Genomic DNA, 16,223 nt, shown 5'->3' on the forward strand with positions numbered 1-16,223 from the left:
TGAGTGATGTAAGAAAAGACCTGATCGTTTAATGCCCTAACTGGAATAGACGGATTTAACTCAAAAAGAGGGATCTGAAGCTGTTCAGCAAATCCCCTGTCAATCAAACTCTGCTCGGCCCCTGAATCAACCAGCGCTGATGAGACGTGGGCTCCCTGACCGAGTAAGAGTGTCACAGAAAGCAAAAATCGGGGCTTGGCGTTAACCCTGGTACCGCCCACCCGTACCCCCGGATCTACCGGCGGGCGGTCTCTTTTCCCTTCTTAGGGCAGGAAGAAATCAAATGCTCACCGGAGCCACAATAAAAGCAAGAGTGTGAACGGCGACGCCTCTCTCTCTCTTCCACCGTCAGCTGGTAACGCCCGATCTGCATGGGTTCCGGTTCCGGTTCACCACCCCCCGTGCCAGCAAAGGGAGCGGACGGCTGAACCGGAAGCGGTGGCGGGAGAGAAACGACCGGAGATGCCCGCCGCAAGGACCGACGGGAGCTGTAGTCCCTCTCCCACTCTCGCTCCCGCAACCTGCTGTCAATGCGAAGTGTGAGGGAAACCAGCTCCTCAAAATTAGCGGGCTCGTCCCGGGAGGCCAGGTGGTCCTTCATCTCATCGTTGAGGGAGTGCAAATACACCCCGTGTAGAGCCCGATCAGACCAGCCCGCCTCGGCGGCGGCGATGCGGAAATCGATCAGGAAGTCCGCAACGCTCCGCCGTCCCTGACGAAGATGCAACAGCTTCCGCGCCGAACTGCGTTCAGAGGTCGGGTGAGCGAAAGTCTTCTTAAACTCACTCAGAAAGTCGTCATAATGACAAGTCGGTAACGGATGTCTAGCTAGATAAGCCTCTGCCCATGTAAGGGCGCGATCGCGCAGTTTCCCGACTAAATAAGAAATCCGCACGGTTTCAGAAACAAACGAGCGGGGTGAGCGCCCGAACGCTAGCTCGCACTGAAGGAGGAAACCGCTACATCCCCCCCGGCCGCCAGAAAAAGGTTCCGGCTCCGGGGAGGCGGCATCGCGGAACATCGGCGTCTGCAGGGGCTCAGGACCCGCAGCGGGCTGAAGCGGCGGCGGCGCGGATACCGATGCCGACGTACCGGGAACGGGTTCGGGTTCCGGGGCAGTGGCCGACTGAAGGGTCTGAACCGCGGACTGCATCTTCTCCTGCTCGTCGGTGAGTGAGTTAACCTTCGCCAGGAGAAACTGGAGCGCGTCCTCGTGAGTGCCAAGAATGGCGCCCTGTTTTGAGACGGCGGTCCGGATTTGATCCGCTGAGTCCATACACTGGCCAGATTATACTGTCAGGCGCAGTGGCCCGTGGAAATGGAAGGGACTCAAGTGCAGATTCAAAACCGGAGGCCAGGGGTGAGGTGTAACGAAAAGAGATATTTATTTTACAATGCTCAAAGGCTAACAGAAAGTGCAGACTAGAATCAATGAACATAAACTAGATGTCTGAGGCGAGAGAAGATACTGTGATGATAACTAGACGGCAGGGATAACTGAGTGCAGGTACTGGGCAGGGGAAACTGTGGCGGGCCAGGGCAAAACTTGCAGGTGAGGGTTGCGTGGAGGGGGGAGGCAGGAGAGGTCCAGGTGGGTACTGCATGCAATGCAGGGAGGCAGGCAGGAAAGAATGGCAGCTCCGACACGGAGAGGGATTACCGGCGGCAGCAAACTGGTTTCCAGGAGAGCTTGGTAGGTGGGTTGTCGCGGCTGACGAGAAAAACAGAGATACGGTTAATACATCTGATGAGTCACCAAGGAATGGACGTGAGGCCGAGAACTGACTAAAGTTGGCAGATAATCTGGCGAAGACCAGTTGAGTGCGCCGGTCATAAATACTGCTGGTCCGATTGCCATCAGGTGAGGAACAACGAAGACTCCACCCAGTGGGGAGGAGCTGATGCTGTGGAAAACCACCCAGACCATGACATGTAGTCAGTCAGTTTATGTTGTTATTTACTGTTATACATCTGAAAGAATTTGAAAGGTGAAAAGTGAAATATATATAAGTTACAGTAATGGGATACGGATTTTGTTGAAATGCTGTCTTTGAAGTGATGTGTTAAATGTTAAAGGCATTAATTGGCTGTGGAGTAAAGTTGCAAAATCTGGAAGATTTGAGTCTAAAGTGTCTTTAGATGGCACATGTTATGATATGTGTATCCATTCAACCTTTTCTTCTGCTAAAAAGAAAATTTAATAAAACTACAAGATGGGCGGGGAAGATCCTTCATGATCTTATCTCCAAGTCTTCGTGTTCCAACATGACTTTGTGCACAAAACAAAATGCCTTTGACTGCAGGAACTATGGGACTTTGATGTCTGAAGAAGACTTACCCAGAATACTCAAAATCAACTGTGTTTCCTTCCTTGCAGTCCAGTGATGCATATCATCATTGCTGCCTTGTATGTGGTGATTGTTATAGTTCTTTTAATACCTACGATTTCGAAAGGAGGTGAGTAATACATTTTTCTGCTGTTACCATGATGAGAAAAATGACTCTGTTACACGTTTTGGTCAGTGTTCTTGTTTTCTAAATCTGTGCAGCAATATGTTGCCTCTAAAGGGAAAGAGCTGCTGCATCCATACACGGGCACAGCAGCAGTAACTCAAGCAGTTATTACCCTAGAAATAAAAGCCTGTTGCTTGAATATCTATTAAAGTTACTGTGTCATATGGTGGTCTTTATCCTTCAAGCTCGGGTCCTCTACCAGAGGCATCTTGAGAGTCCTGCGCAGTATATTTATGCTATAATAATAATTTTGTACCAATGTCTCAGATGACATCTTGCCATGAGCTGGAGAGCATCCGTGACAGTTGGCTTGATCTCTTTATCTCTTTTCCTGACTTCTAGCATGGGAGAGTTTATGTACCTTTTTTTTTAATCATTGAAGTGGCAATGATACTATAAGAAATAACACCTTAGTGAGGATGGGATCTTTCTTTCTTACTTCACCATGTTTAACACAATGCCTTAGTCTGTATATCTTCTGGCAATTGTAATTCAAAGTAACACACAATAGCCTAATTTTGATAACTTTAAGAGACTAAGAAGGCTGTAGATATTGTAAAAGTCCAGATGCCTATACAAACCTCATCATGCAGCCCAGAACGAGGCAGGGTTAGAATTTATATACACCTGGATGTTAGTTCCTACCTAGTAGGCACTACTGTGCATAAAAGGCACGGTTTGCCAATACCCTGTAGCATATGTGTAATAGATGCAATGTGACTGTACATTACACACAGTCTTAACAGACAAATAAATTGTAGATTGCTTTCTTTGGACTCCATCATGGAGGAACATTGTCACAAGTAACTTTTTCACATTACAATGTAATCAATTTGAAAACAAAACAAAAAAAATAGTGTAGTGCTATACACTCCTGCCTAAAAAGCACAAGATCTCTTGTATAATCTGGAGGAAACACCAATCCCTCTGAGTCGTTCACTCAGCATATTCACTCGAACTGCAAGAACTGCAGCCGTTAATTCCAGCCTGGGAATTGTAGTTTGCTTGAGAGGAGCAACTCTAGCCTTTCCCAGGATAAAAGCAACATGCGTGATGTTATTCTTTTCCAACTTTAAATATGACACTGTTCCATAACCATCTTGACTTGCATCAGAAAAATTATGAAGTTGTGCCTTATTTGGTCTTCCAAAGCAACTTGGTTTAATGCAACATTCCACTTTGAACTTTAAAATCAGCTGGAGATCCTCCAGCCAATCACACCACCGCTGGGAAAGAGAGTGGGGAATAACTTCACCCCACTTCAAATTTTCTTGGCAAAGCTCTTGTAGCAACAGTTTAGCTGGCATACTGAAGGGAGACAAGATTCCCAAAGGATCATACAGTGAGCTGACCACAGACAAAATGCCCCTTCTGGTTGTTGGACGGTCCTGCAGGGAGGTTCTGAACTGGAACTTGTCTGTTTCTATGCACCACTGTAAACAGTGTTGGGGAGTAACGGAATACATGTACCGCCGTTACGTATTTAAAATACAAAATATGAGTAACTGTATTCCGTTACAGTTACCATTTAAAAAGGTGGTATTCAGAATACAGTTACTTTGTTGAAATAAATGGATTACACTGCGGTACTTTCCTGTTTCATATTGTTGCGGGTCCGGACTGTTTGGGTTTTGTTTGACAACTACGTTCTGTTGTTCCAGGCGGCAGCGTTACGGTTGCCATGGTTACAGGGCGACGCTCTCTCTCTCTCTGCGACTGTGTGTTTCCTGGGTGAGAGAGCGCCTTTTCGTTGTTGTTGTTGTTGTGCTAAGCTAACAGGCAGAATGCTACAAGCATAGCTCTAAAGAATGTAGCATCATGGGCAGTGTAGTCCGTGTTGCAGGGAGAATGGACTGCCATACACGTTATGTGTCTGTGAGCGCGAGGAGGGAGAAAAAGGCGAGTGGAAAGGTACGAGTTGTCATCGAGGAAAAACGGGAGCTGGAAGCATGTAAATATAATAATAACCACTGCAGCCAAGAAGAGTGCCTGACGAGCCCAGTTGTAAGTAAGCTATTAAGACTCGACTGTACGCTGTGTTCGTGTTTTCCTCCGAAACAACAAGTTCCGTTGGAGCAGCCTTTCAATGCCTCTCTCTGTCTCTCGCAAGAAAAGTTGACCCACACAACAAAGTAAAGCTATTTTTCGGCTATGAGCCGACAGGGACCCCGCCGTATTAGTCAGAGGTCCCTTTACTACAGTTCGGAGTCGCGGACCTTCAGTAACAGTAATAAATCACACAGCAATAGTACATTCACGTTGTTGTAAAAAGCATGATAATATATTAAGTAATCCAAAGTATTCAGAATACGTTACTGTCATTGAGTAACGTAACGGAATACGTTACAGAATACATTTTGGGGCATGCAATCTGTATTCTGTAATGGAATACATTTTAAAAGTAACCTTCCCAACACTGACTGTAAACCCAGTGCTCTCTCAACTGGAAGTTGATCTGCTTTCCATCATCTTTGTGCAACTCATCTGCAGACACAAGCTCGGCATATCCTTGTTCAAGCATGTTGTTTACACATTCAGTGTATTCATCCTTATAATGAGCATCCTTTTCAAATCTCCGTCTGAGACTCTGGAGACTCTGGAGACGCTGCTCCGCGACACAGAGGTTATTTGGCAAGCTGGGACCTTCTCTCCTGAAAGGCAAATCAATGTGATAATGATTTCCAATAAGCTTTATTGAACTACTAACAATATCCATGAAACACAGATCCTCTCTGGACATTTCAGTCTGCTCCTCTGAGGATCTTTCATAAAAATCACGATTGTACTGTTTAATCAACATTTCTTCAAGACGCTCAACAGAAATCCTATTGGCTGTTACAGCAGTGCAGTTGTTTTTATTTCCACTGTTACTTCCAGTGCGCAGGGGACCATTTATGACCCAGCCAACTTTTGTTTTTGCAGCATAAGGTCCACCCTCCACACTGTTTATCACCTTCCATGGCTCTAAAACATTGGAAGCATCAGTCCCTATCAGTAGCTCCACCTCTGCATCAATGTTGTGAAGTTTAACAGGTTTAAGATGAGGCCACTGATCGATGTCGCCTTGCTGGGGAATATTGACTGTAGAAATTGACATGGTCTTTTGAGTCAACACATCTGGCAACGCCATGAAATCATTTGCTTCCAAACCAGACAGAACTTGTGCACTAACAATCCTATTTTGACTCATTGTTCTCAAAAGGATATTGGTCTTTTTACCTTTAAGATTCAGTCTTTTTGCCAGGGTTCTGTACAGAATGTACCTGAACTTCCAGGATCCAAAAACGCATAGGTTTGCACAATTTTATTGCTCTTTTGGCTCTTAACTTCAACTGGAACTATAGGAAAAACTACATTAACTTCATGACCAGCCCCAATATGCCCACATGTCTGAGTGGTTGCAGTTGAAAAGTGGACATCAGAGCTTGTCATCTGTTGAGTTTGTTCTGAGGGTACACCTGGATCTTTTTGCTCTATTTGAAGAACCCCTGGGTGCTTTTGGTGACACACTTTGCAATCCAAACGACTCCTACAGTCTTTGCTTGTGTGACCAACTTTTAAACAACCAAAACAAATTCCCCTTTCCTTGATAAAAGTCAACCTATCCCGATGCATTTTAGCTTTAAACTGCTTACAATTCTCTAGTAAATGATTGCTGTGTGAACAAAACAAACAACTTGTCATGGTCCTGGGTCGGTGACCCAGCGCTTTAAGTTTATTATTATCATTTTCTAGTTTATAATTATGATGATTATTATTGTTTGAGTTCTCTTCGGTCCGCCTCTGAGTCTGCGTCTGTATCTCTGTCTGTCTATGGTCTCACCCCGTCTGTTTGTGAATCTGTCTGTTCAGTTCAGCGTCTTGTCTGGTTCCCCGTGTCTGAGTTTCCTGTTTTATTGTGAAGGTCTGTGTCTTATGTGAGTGTGCTCAGGTTACGTTTCCCCTGTCTCGTCAGCTGTGATTTCTCCAAGGTGTGTTCCCCTCCTGTCTCTCATCCTTTGATTACTGCCGTCTGTGTATTTAAGCCCTGTGTTTCTCTGTGTCGGTGCCGCGTCGTACCCTCAACTAGCTGTGTGTGCCGCTTCTATGTTCCTAGTGTTTAGTCTCCTGCTCTAGTTTAGTATTTCTTTTCCAGTGTTTGGTTCCTCTGTTCAGACTTTAGTTTGTCTTTTGGTGAGTTTAGTTTGTACGAGGTTTTTCCCAGCAATAAAGCTGCGCTTTAAGTTTCACTTCCGTGTCTGAGTTCTGCATTTTGGGTCCACCACTCCTGCTTGTCTGCCTGCCACACAGCGATTCATGACACAACTATGCAGAACAATGGAGTTTGTTCTGCTTCCAGTTGATTGAGTCTTGACTCCTGGCACTGTACTGACATTAGTGGCAAAACTACTTCCCTTTTTTCTTTGCTTGGTGGAACTTGAAGCTTTAAAGCTGCTTCCAGATTGTGAGTCTTGGATGTTGCCAAACACTGGATCTGATGCTACTTTCACCTGTTTTATTATGAAGGCAACCAGATCAGTGAACACTGCTCTGTAACCATTTTGTTCCTGCAGTTCATAGGCAACAACTCTCCATTTTTCCCTCAATTTGTATGGAAGTTTCATAACAATCATTCTCATATTTGAGGGCAAATCCAACTCCTTCATATAAACAACTTGCTGTGTTAGATTCGAACATCCTTTAAGAAAAAGAGAGAATGACTGAAGACCTTTCACATCCTCACTTTTAATAGGTGCCCAACTCACAATCCTCTCCAGCTGAAGCATCAACTTTTACCATCATCTCATCCACCTGATGTTGGTTTCGACTTTGTCTAGGTATGATTACTTGTGATTCAGATGCAGAATTTATACCAGAGTAATCTCTTTCTGCCGGAACAAATGTATCAGCACAAGGATTTAAATTAGGCGCTTCTTGTACGTGCCCTCTTTCAAAATAAGAGTTCATTCCATCAGAAGGCTCAGAGCTACAAACTGAGTTTATTTTTAAGACACGAAGCTTTGCCTTAGTTGCTGACAACTCTGTTTCCAAGGATAATTTCTCCTTTTCTTTTCTCAGTTTTTCCTCTTGCGCTTCAATAGAATGTTTTTCTTTAATGCAGCGAGTCGCTCCATGAGCGCTGCCTTGTCAGCCGCAGCTTTAATGCATGCGGAAGATGTTGATGAAATTCGACTTTGCTGTGACAATGTTTTCGAAGGTGGCTTTACACTTGAGATATTAGAGACACTGTCTTCAGGATTTATTTCATCCAAACTTTCAACAGCTTGATCATTAAGAGCAGTATTGCTTTGTTCAGTATACGGCTCGCCCGCCTCCTGCAACCAAACCTTTACTTTGTCCATAAAAACAGAGAATGCTGTCACCTTCGACTGAAAATGTGTGCTTTGCCTTGTCACTTCATCTTCTGGCAGTGGCAAACTTAAAAAGGATTCTTGCAAAGCGTTTGCATCTTGATAGCATTTAATAAACTTCCCAAATTCAGAAGACACTTCCTTAACGTTCCCATGTGAGGTCATTAAAGCGGAAATTTTCCCCATGTACTTAGATGCTTGCTTACACATTGAACTCCGCTTTTCTTGGCATGTCTTTATATACAAATCCAAACCTTTTGGCGTAAATTTGATGCTTCTTTTCTCTGCTTGAATCTGAGTGTCATCCTCATGTTTACTCTTAATATCCGACATTTTTATTGTCCTCTTGGATTATTTCGAACATTATAAAGATGCACAGCACACTGAGAGTCCATAGCATAAAGCGCAAACACGACATCCATTTACCTGCTGATTGCAGTGAACAACCATTTCCACAGAGGGCGTTGGCATGTTTCAATTAGCAATCCAATTATGCACCAATTTAGTACATCAAAACTCAGTTCATCAGTCTTTGTAGTGAAATAATGTCTTTAAATTCCAATAGCTTCACCGTTTTCCTTTAAGGCTTAAACAATATCATCACTCACCAGCTTTGATGAACGAGTGACATGTTGATCCAGGCTTCAACATCAAATCCGTCTGGATTACTCACAGATGATCCAGTAACTTTTATTCGAGTTCGACGGTGATCCTTGAAATCCATATATCCAACATATCCATTAATGAAGGATTATTCCTTTGTCCACGGGCAGGTTTTTTACTTTTTCTGGTGGCAATTCCTTTTGTTTGACAAACCGAACATCCCACAATTAAAAGTCCATAAGCCACTGCTGCACTGAGATAATATTTCGTACGCAGGCAAAAGAAGTCCACTGTCCAAACTTGAAAGATGCGTTTTTATGGTTTATTTTATCCAGTTTGGCAATAACAAGATCCATTTTTGTTACTTCCTGCTGCTTCTCCTGCTCTGGTAAAAAACCATGGGCCCACCCCAGTGCATGCTGGTCCTATACCAGTCTCTTTATTTATAGACACAAAATGACCCTACAGCTCTTACTGACTAATTTAACAAGGTAACATCAAACAAACAAAACAAATATTAACCTACAAATAAACTTGTAAATAAACCCCAAATATAAGTAAACTAACAACAAACTTTAACTAATTTCAAAATAATAAAAAAAATAAGAACAAATAGCTCCAACAAGAATTATTGTCTGAAGGCCAAGAAAACTGCCCAACAGATTTATCTTCCCAAATGGATCATTATGGCTTTTGCCATACTGGGCAACTTGATTGTCATAGTTTTTTCAATCTTTATTATTCATTTATTTATTTATTTTACTTGTAATAAGTTATTACAGTCGAAACAGACAGGGGTGGGGGAGAGGACAGAGAAAGACAAAGAAAAGAGAAGCCGGGAAGAGGCTCAACAAAAGGAGAGGGGAAGAAAAACAGAGGGGAAGAGAGAGACAGAAAAGACACTAAAAATCTGCTAGATCACCTGCTGGAAATTTTGTGTTTTTGGAATAATATTTCAGCTTCTGAAAATGTGCATGAGTATGACAACACAATCTCATGCAGTCCCTCAAACATTCAACTCATGTAGAGATTCAACCATAATCAGGTCATCCTGAATAGGACTCTGACCAACTACACAATCTCAGAGAAATGGAAGCAGAAGTTTTCAGGAGGGAATTTACACATGTGAAGTTAGTGATGCTGAAGAGACGACAAAAACTTTTAGAAAAAGTAACTACCCATTTAATAAATAAAATTAATTAGTTTATTTTGTTTAAGGTTGTTTTAACTACTGTCATTGAGTCAAAAAAGACAATGGAACTGATTACTATCTTAATATGAAAGCTGCTGTAATGCTAAACATTGAATTAAACCAAAAGAATACACATTTTTCCCATTTTTTCCTAGTACATATTATCTAGTAAACATTTCTAAAATATAAGCACCTCTTGTTACACTCAATCACATACTTTCTTAATTGTCTGATTTCACCATCAACGTGGTGCCATTTAATGTTAGCTAACATGTTAGCTTTCAGGTTAAGTGCAGCTGTTTCATGCCAGGTTATTAAGAAGCAAAAGTGACAATCAGGAAAGAATAAAAGATTGAAAAGTGCTGGATTTGGTCTGTGTGCCATCTTAAAGACAAGTAAAGGAGAGGCAGCTTGAGTCTGAACCTCCGTACCTGTTTAATTATGTAGGCAGAAGCCAATATTATATGACGTTTACTCCACAGTATTGTTAAGGTTCAAATATTGAGGAAGGAGAGTACAAACAACCGTGGTCCAGAAGATCTTGGTCAAACAACTGATTTTAATGAATACACGCGTGGGAAGAATAATCTGTACGCAGACAGGAATTAATCTTCGACTTAATCAAAGCATACACAGATTTTTATAGCATCAGGGTTTGAATTAATGACGCCCCTTCATACGTCACAGACAGAATATATACATACGTCAAATCAAAACCACAATGACTTTTAACACAGTTTAAAAGAACGTTGTCTTCGTCTCGTCTGGAACACGAGCCCCACATCCTGCCAGACGCTGTTCCTCTTTCCAGAGACAAACATGACCAACTTCTCACCTATAAATGAGTCTACTAATGTGTGTGTATGTATATGTTGACCTTACATGCCCTCTCATCTCACCCGTTGCACTTCTGACCTTCTACCAGACCAGAGGCTCATCCTTATGTGTAATAACCTAACTGAAACTATATGTACTATGTTGAATAAATGTTTTAATCAAGAACCTCTACTAAGGGCTTAGTAAAAGAATATAAAAGTATAACAGACAATTTGAATAACCTAGTAATTCAAATAGCCTTGTCTAACCTGCTCAGAATAACTTAGACTCTGCTTTCACTTCTGCTTTCCCTTCTGCAAACTCTCTGCAACTTCCTGTCAGCCTGCAACTTAGTCTTTCTAAAAGACACACACAGTTTAAACCTCTGAATACAATATCAATGCTGCAGATTCTATTATTAATGCAATGGTAATGATGATGATTATTTAACAATAGCAGTAAAATAATTTCCCTGCTCCACAGTATGCAACAGAAAACCTGCTTGATTTCATAGTTCAGCAAGTAACCATTGACATCTTTCAAAATTAATTTTACTTGGTCTTCCATCTCCATTTTAAGTTTGTTTATGTGTTTGACGTTAAACCTCTTCCAATAAAGCCATAAAGAAAATTATATAAAAGCTTTATAAATCAAGAAATTATATAATCATTTTGACAAAAAAAAAAAAAAAGATCCAGTTCAGAGTTCAGAGCCAAAAGACATTAAAACTGACTCTGTTTCTTTGTGTTTCAGGATATTCAGGAGCTATTTTAGGAGGGGTGATTAGACCTATTGTGGTTACAGAAGAAGCAGTAGGCTTCATGCTGTATAAAAGCAGAAGAGGTAAATGACGTTCTCCCTTCACTTTGCAGTTCATTTTCTTTATGTTATCTTTACTGATGATCATATCTTCTGGATTCAATTCCTCAGAGCAACAACGTAAAGACAGCGAAACGCATACCGAATTTCCCAGAGGAACCCACCCGAGGGATTAATAAAGTTTTATCTTATCTTTTATCTTATCTTACATGAGAAAATCTGTTTGAACTACTCTGTAAAAAATCAGTTGTTTGAAAACAGTGTTATGGTCATGAAGATACAATCAGATGTCTATAATGACTCTAATTAAACGGCTGTCTAGTCACAATGATTTAATAGTGTGTCAGGCTGAAGCAGCATTCAACAACATCCATTACATGAAAAAACAGAAAGCCTCTTTCTCTTTAGATTTGAAGGCACAGTCAATAAAACCAACTCAAAGTATACGTAGCAAAAGCATTATTAATTTGGAAAATTAAGCAGCTTTGATCAAAGCATTGTGTCTTTAAGGCATAAAGACAAAATGAAAGATATAATTATTATGGGTTTTTCATTGTCCGAAATGTTCATAGTGAGGCATTGCAACCTTAAGTTTTTTCAAAACTTTTGTATCATTGTTTTCGCAAAGACAGCAAACTGACCTAAAACATTCAACCGGGATATTGAGAAATGAAATAATTTACTATTTTACTCCAAACTTTAACTTTTATTTTTCTGTTATCTCTTCTGTTTTCTTTTGTCATTGTTATTGATTTAAAAACAAGTTACCAAATTCCACCAATTCCAAAATTTTAAATGTTTCAAAGGTATGCCCTCTCCCATGCTCCCAGAATGTGGGTGTGAATGCCAGAACACTCTGGAATGCATACAACGTCTCTGCAGACTACTAAGGATCAAACCTCTATCAATCTGCAACTAATTATAAAACTCTAAGCATAGATAAGTAGATATTTCTAAGCATAAATGATAATCAACAATACAAATCCAACAGTAATACTGTACTATAGAAAATCTGCCTACACTGCTGAGCTCTGTATTCATTTTAGACATGTGATGATAATGTCTCATGAATATAAAACATTTTTCAGATCATACAGTAATGAAAGTGTCATTTTCGCTGGAGGGCTAGTGAACTCAAAAGCAGATGAAAAGAATAGTGAGGAACTTCCAGTGTTCATCGCAAAACTGCTGAGATGTGGGACAGAGGTCAGCACCTCAGTGCTGGGCTGCACCAGTGAGTAGGAGTGGGGTGAAGCATTCCTTCAGAGTGTGAGTTGTTTTTTGAACAATCTCTAGGGATTTGCTCCGACAGGCTCTTCCAATAAGAACACAGAGGGAGACATGAGGTGGAGAAAAAGACGATCAAGTACTTGTGGGAAAATCAAGCTACAAAACTGACTTATCACATCACTGGATAAGCTAAGAGCAAAAACACATGAGTCTAGTATGTTATAAGAAAAAGTTAAAAGAAGACAAAGCTCTGAAAAAAAAATCTTATATTTGTGTTTTGTCCAATTTTTGTAACAATTCACAGATTACCCATAAACACGTTGCATGGAGGGAATCGTAACATTACTGTACTGAAAAGAGGACTGCTGTGGAAAACAATAATGAATCTGTGTATGCCTGATTATGCCTGACAGTTTCAGACCATCACAGTGACGAAGTCTTAGCCAGTTCTCTCAAAGATAAACATCCCTGCTTGTGTGAAACCGAGCAGTGACTCTAGAGGAAACATTTTAATGGAGAATATCTTTCAGGTAAACTCTGAGAACAGATTATCCAAAAAAACAAACAAAACAAAAACTAAGAAAAATAAACCCACCTGACAAACTCTGGACTGCAATTTAGAAGAACGTCAAACACAACCATGTGTGTTAAAATGCTCTGGTGTCTCTGGTGGATACTTTTGTTATGCAGAAGTATATATTTTTTTATTTCTTTAATTGTTAAAACATATACTGAATTATTATCAAGGTTTAACTGAATAGCAGCTTATACAGACACAGTTTTTTAATTAAAGTACATTTTAGCTACTTTTTCTTTACGATAGAAAATCTTCCTAACTGCTTTAAATAAAAATAGAAAATAATTTTAACAGCACAAAAAGATAAAAACAATGTAAATGTAGCTAATACAGGTAATGTATCAGGTATGTTGGGAAGTTCCAACATGGCCTCAGGCAAGTATGAAATGCCTTTAAAAGAATGCACGAATCATTAAATCCTATTCTCCTTGGTGAAAGCACTGTGCCAAAACCTCAGTGCCTTATTTTTTTGTCGATTGTTGTGGTTCATCCAATTCAGTTCAGTTCAATTCAGTGTTATTTATATACCAACAGATCACAACAACAGTTGCCTCAAGTCACTTGGATGCTGACTATTTCAAGAGGAGGCGAGAAAAGCATCGACTAGCACAATTTGCTGTCACCACTGTGGGGAAAGGACTGAGTTCAAAATTCTGCTGTGTTATTGCAGCATATCGGACGAGTCACAAAAAGTCACAAGCATCAAAATTAAGAATTTCTGGTCCTCCATACAAGACACAACAACAATCACTAGCACAGAAATGAAAGCGTGTTACTTCAATATCTGTAGACGATCATGGTTAAAAACAACAAATGCAAAACAAACTTTGTACCAGTGGCTCAATATTCCATCCATCCATCCATCTTCATCCGCTTTATCCGAGGCCGGGTCGCGGGGGCAGCAGCCTAAGCAAAGAGGCCCAGACCTCCCTCTCCCCAGCCACCTCCTCCAGCTTATCCGGGGGAATACCAAGGCGTTCCCAGGCCAGCCGAGAGATATAATCTCTCCAGCGTGTCCTGGGTCTGCCCCGGGGCCTCCTCCCGGTGGGACATGCCTGGAACACCTCACCCAGGAGGCGCCCAGGGGGCATCCTTGTCAGATGCCCGAACCACCTCAGCTGGCTCCTTTCGATGTGGAGCAGCAGCTGCTCTACTCTGAGCCCCTCCCGAATGGCCGAACTTCTCACCCTATCTCTAAGGGAGAGGCCAGCCACCCTTCGGAGGAAGCTCATTTCTGCCGCTTGTATCCGCGATCTCGTTCTTTCGGTCACTACCCACAGCTCGTGACCATAGGTGAGGGTAGGGACGTAGACCGACCGGTAAATTGAGAGCTTCGCTTTTACACTCAGCTCCCTCTTCACCACGACGGACCGGTGCAGCGTCCGCATTACTGCAGCTGCAGCCCCAATCCGTCTGTCGATCTCCGGCTCCCTTCTCCCATCACTCGCGAACAAGACCCCGAGATACTTGAACTCCTCCACTTGGGGCAGGAACTCATCCCCGACCCGGAGTGGGCACTCCACCCTTTTCCGGCTGAGAACCATGGCCTCAGATTTGGAGGTGCTGATCCTCATTCCCGCTGCTTCACACTCGGCTGCGAACCGCTCAATATTCTCTGAGAAAGTAAATTGGATCTGTTTTTTCTTTACTTCGAGCAGTGGAGAGCTCATTTACCCTTTAACTAAGAACTAAAATCATCCGTAATGTGGCGATGACAGCATCACACTGTGGTAGTAACGTGATGCTGCGGGTTAACGAGGTACTGCACGTTTACAGTTAGTAACTGCAGGTTCACGTGACTGTGAGGTTTTGTTACAAGTTGTTGTCGCTGGTGCAGCTGCTGAGGTTTAGCAGTTTCATTTAACACATTTTCCTGAATCTATTTCTAGTTTACTTTTTTCTCTGAGCTTTTGAACTAAACGTTTTCGCTTTTGTTTGTTCATCTTTATCAAACACTTCTTTCACAAGAAACACTGTGGAGGGGTCTTTTGCGTTAAGAGATTTGATTGGACAATCCAGTGTCAGTACTGGAAATAAACCAATGGGCTGTTTAGGTGCTCGTAGGTCCTTTATGCAAGAATCTAAATTTCTTATTGAAGCTCATCAGAAAAACTAGAAACTTTCTACCTGCACTCCAAGCTTCTCGGGATCTTGGAGGAATGACACGCTCCTTCCCATCCATAGGCGGAGCTTTCGCATTTTGTTTTTCTCATGTCTGGAACGAACGTCTGGAGCGCAGTGACTCACATGCACAACACATGTGGAGCTACTTCACGGAGTACTAAATCCTGCCTCGTACTGTTCTCCGGTGGGTTTCTGCACACAGGCTGTCGGGAGAGTTATGAAACTAATGTGTGGGTGAGTGATTCTCATTTTCTTGTTCCTCGCTGTGGTCTTACTGGGTGTGATTTCATACTTGCTGTTTTAATTTTAAGTTTCTGGCCGTCGTAGGACAATTTAGATCTAACTAACTCTGTTACTTGTGAACCAGATTATCTGGTTCTAGGTTTGAGACTGTTAAACTCTGCACATTGACATACATTTTAAAAAATAGTCTGTTTTAATCGACACATTTGTTTGTTTGTTGTGGTGATTTCTGATACAGCACCTGAAAAAGTCATGAAATCAGCACACATCTGGGATGTTGTAGAAAATAAACTAATCACCGAAACATATAAAACATTTTTGTTTAATGGCTCGCGTTTCTGTCTTTGTGAGACATAAAATTTAAAATGAATAACTTATTTGTTGGATGCTTCTTTTGCAGACCAAGTAGAAAAACGTTGGAATCATTAACAAATGCATTACACTGCTAACACTGTTTTGGCTTTTCTGGATGTAAATTCCATTTCATTCCTTCAGCTGCTTTGGGGCATTTTCTATTTTCAGGACATATTCCTGTGATTTTTCTGACTTCCATCTACTCATATCTGCCTGTAATCTTCCTATTTAGGTTATGCTTGCTTGATGTCTTACATACCACTAACTGGGAAAATGTGTACATAACGTTGCTACAGTCTGTATTGGACTTTCTTTTTGAAGAACTTATAATAATCATTCAGTTTTTTTCAACTGTAGAAAGAGATTTGTCCTCTGTGTTGCATAGTTGGATTTGTTTTGC

At 41.5% G+C, this 16,223-nt stretch overlaps 1 pseudogene; it reads right to left on the minus strand.

Annotated features, from left to right (window-relative positions):
- Window positions 1-1,480: 1,480 nt before the first annotated feature.
- On the minus strand, window positions 1,481-8,198 carry LOC146567605 (uncharacterized; annotated as a pseudogene).
- Window positions 8,199-16,223: the final 8,025 nt, after the last annotated feature.

The sequence above is a fragment of the Mchenga conophoros genome, linkage group LG9 (genome assembly GCF_057382185.1).
Source record: "Mchenga conophoros isolate Kocher_MC1m ecotype Shallow Benthic linkage group LG9, M_conophoros_male_GT1.1, whole genome shotgun sequence".
Classification (NCBI taxonomy): Eukaryota; Metazoa; Chordata; class Actinopteri; order Cichliformes; family Cichlidae; genus Mchenga; species Mchenga conophoros.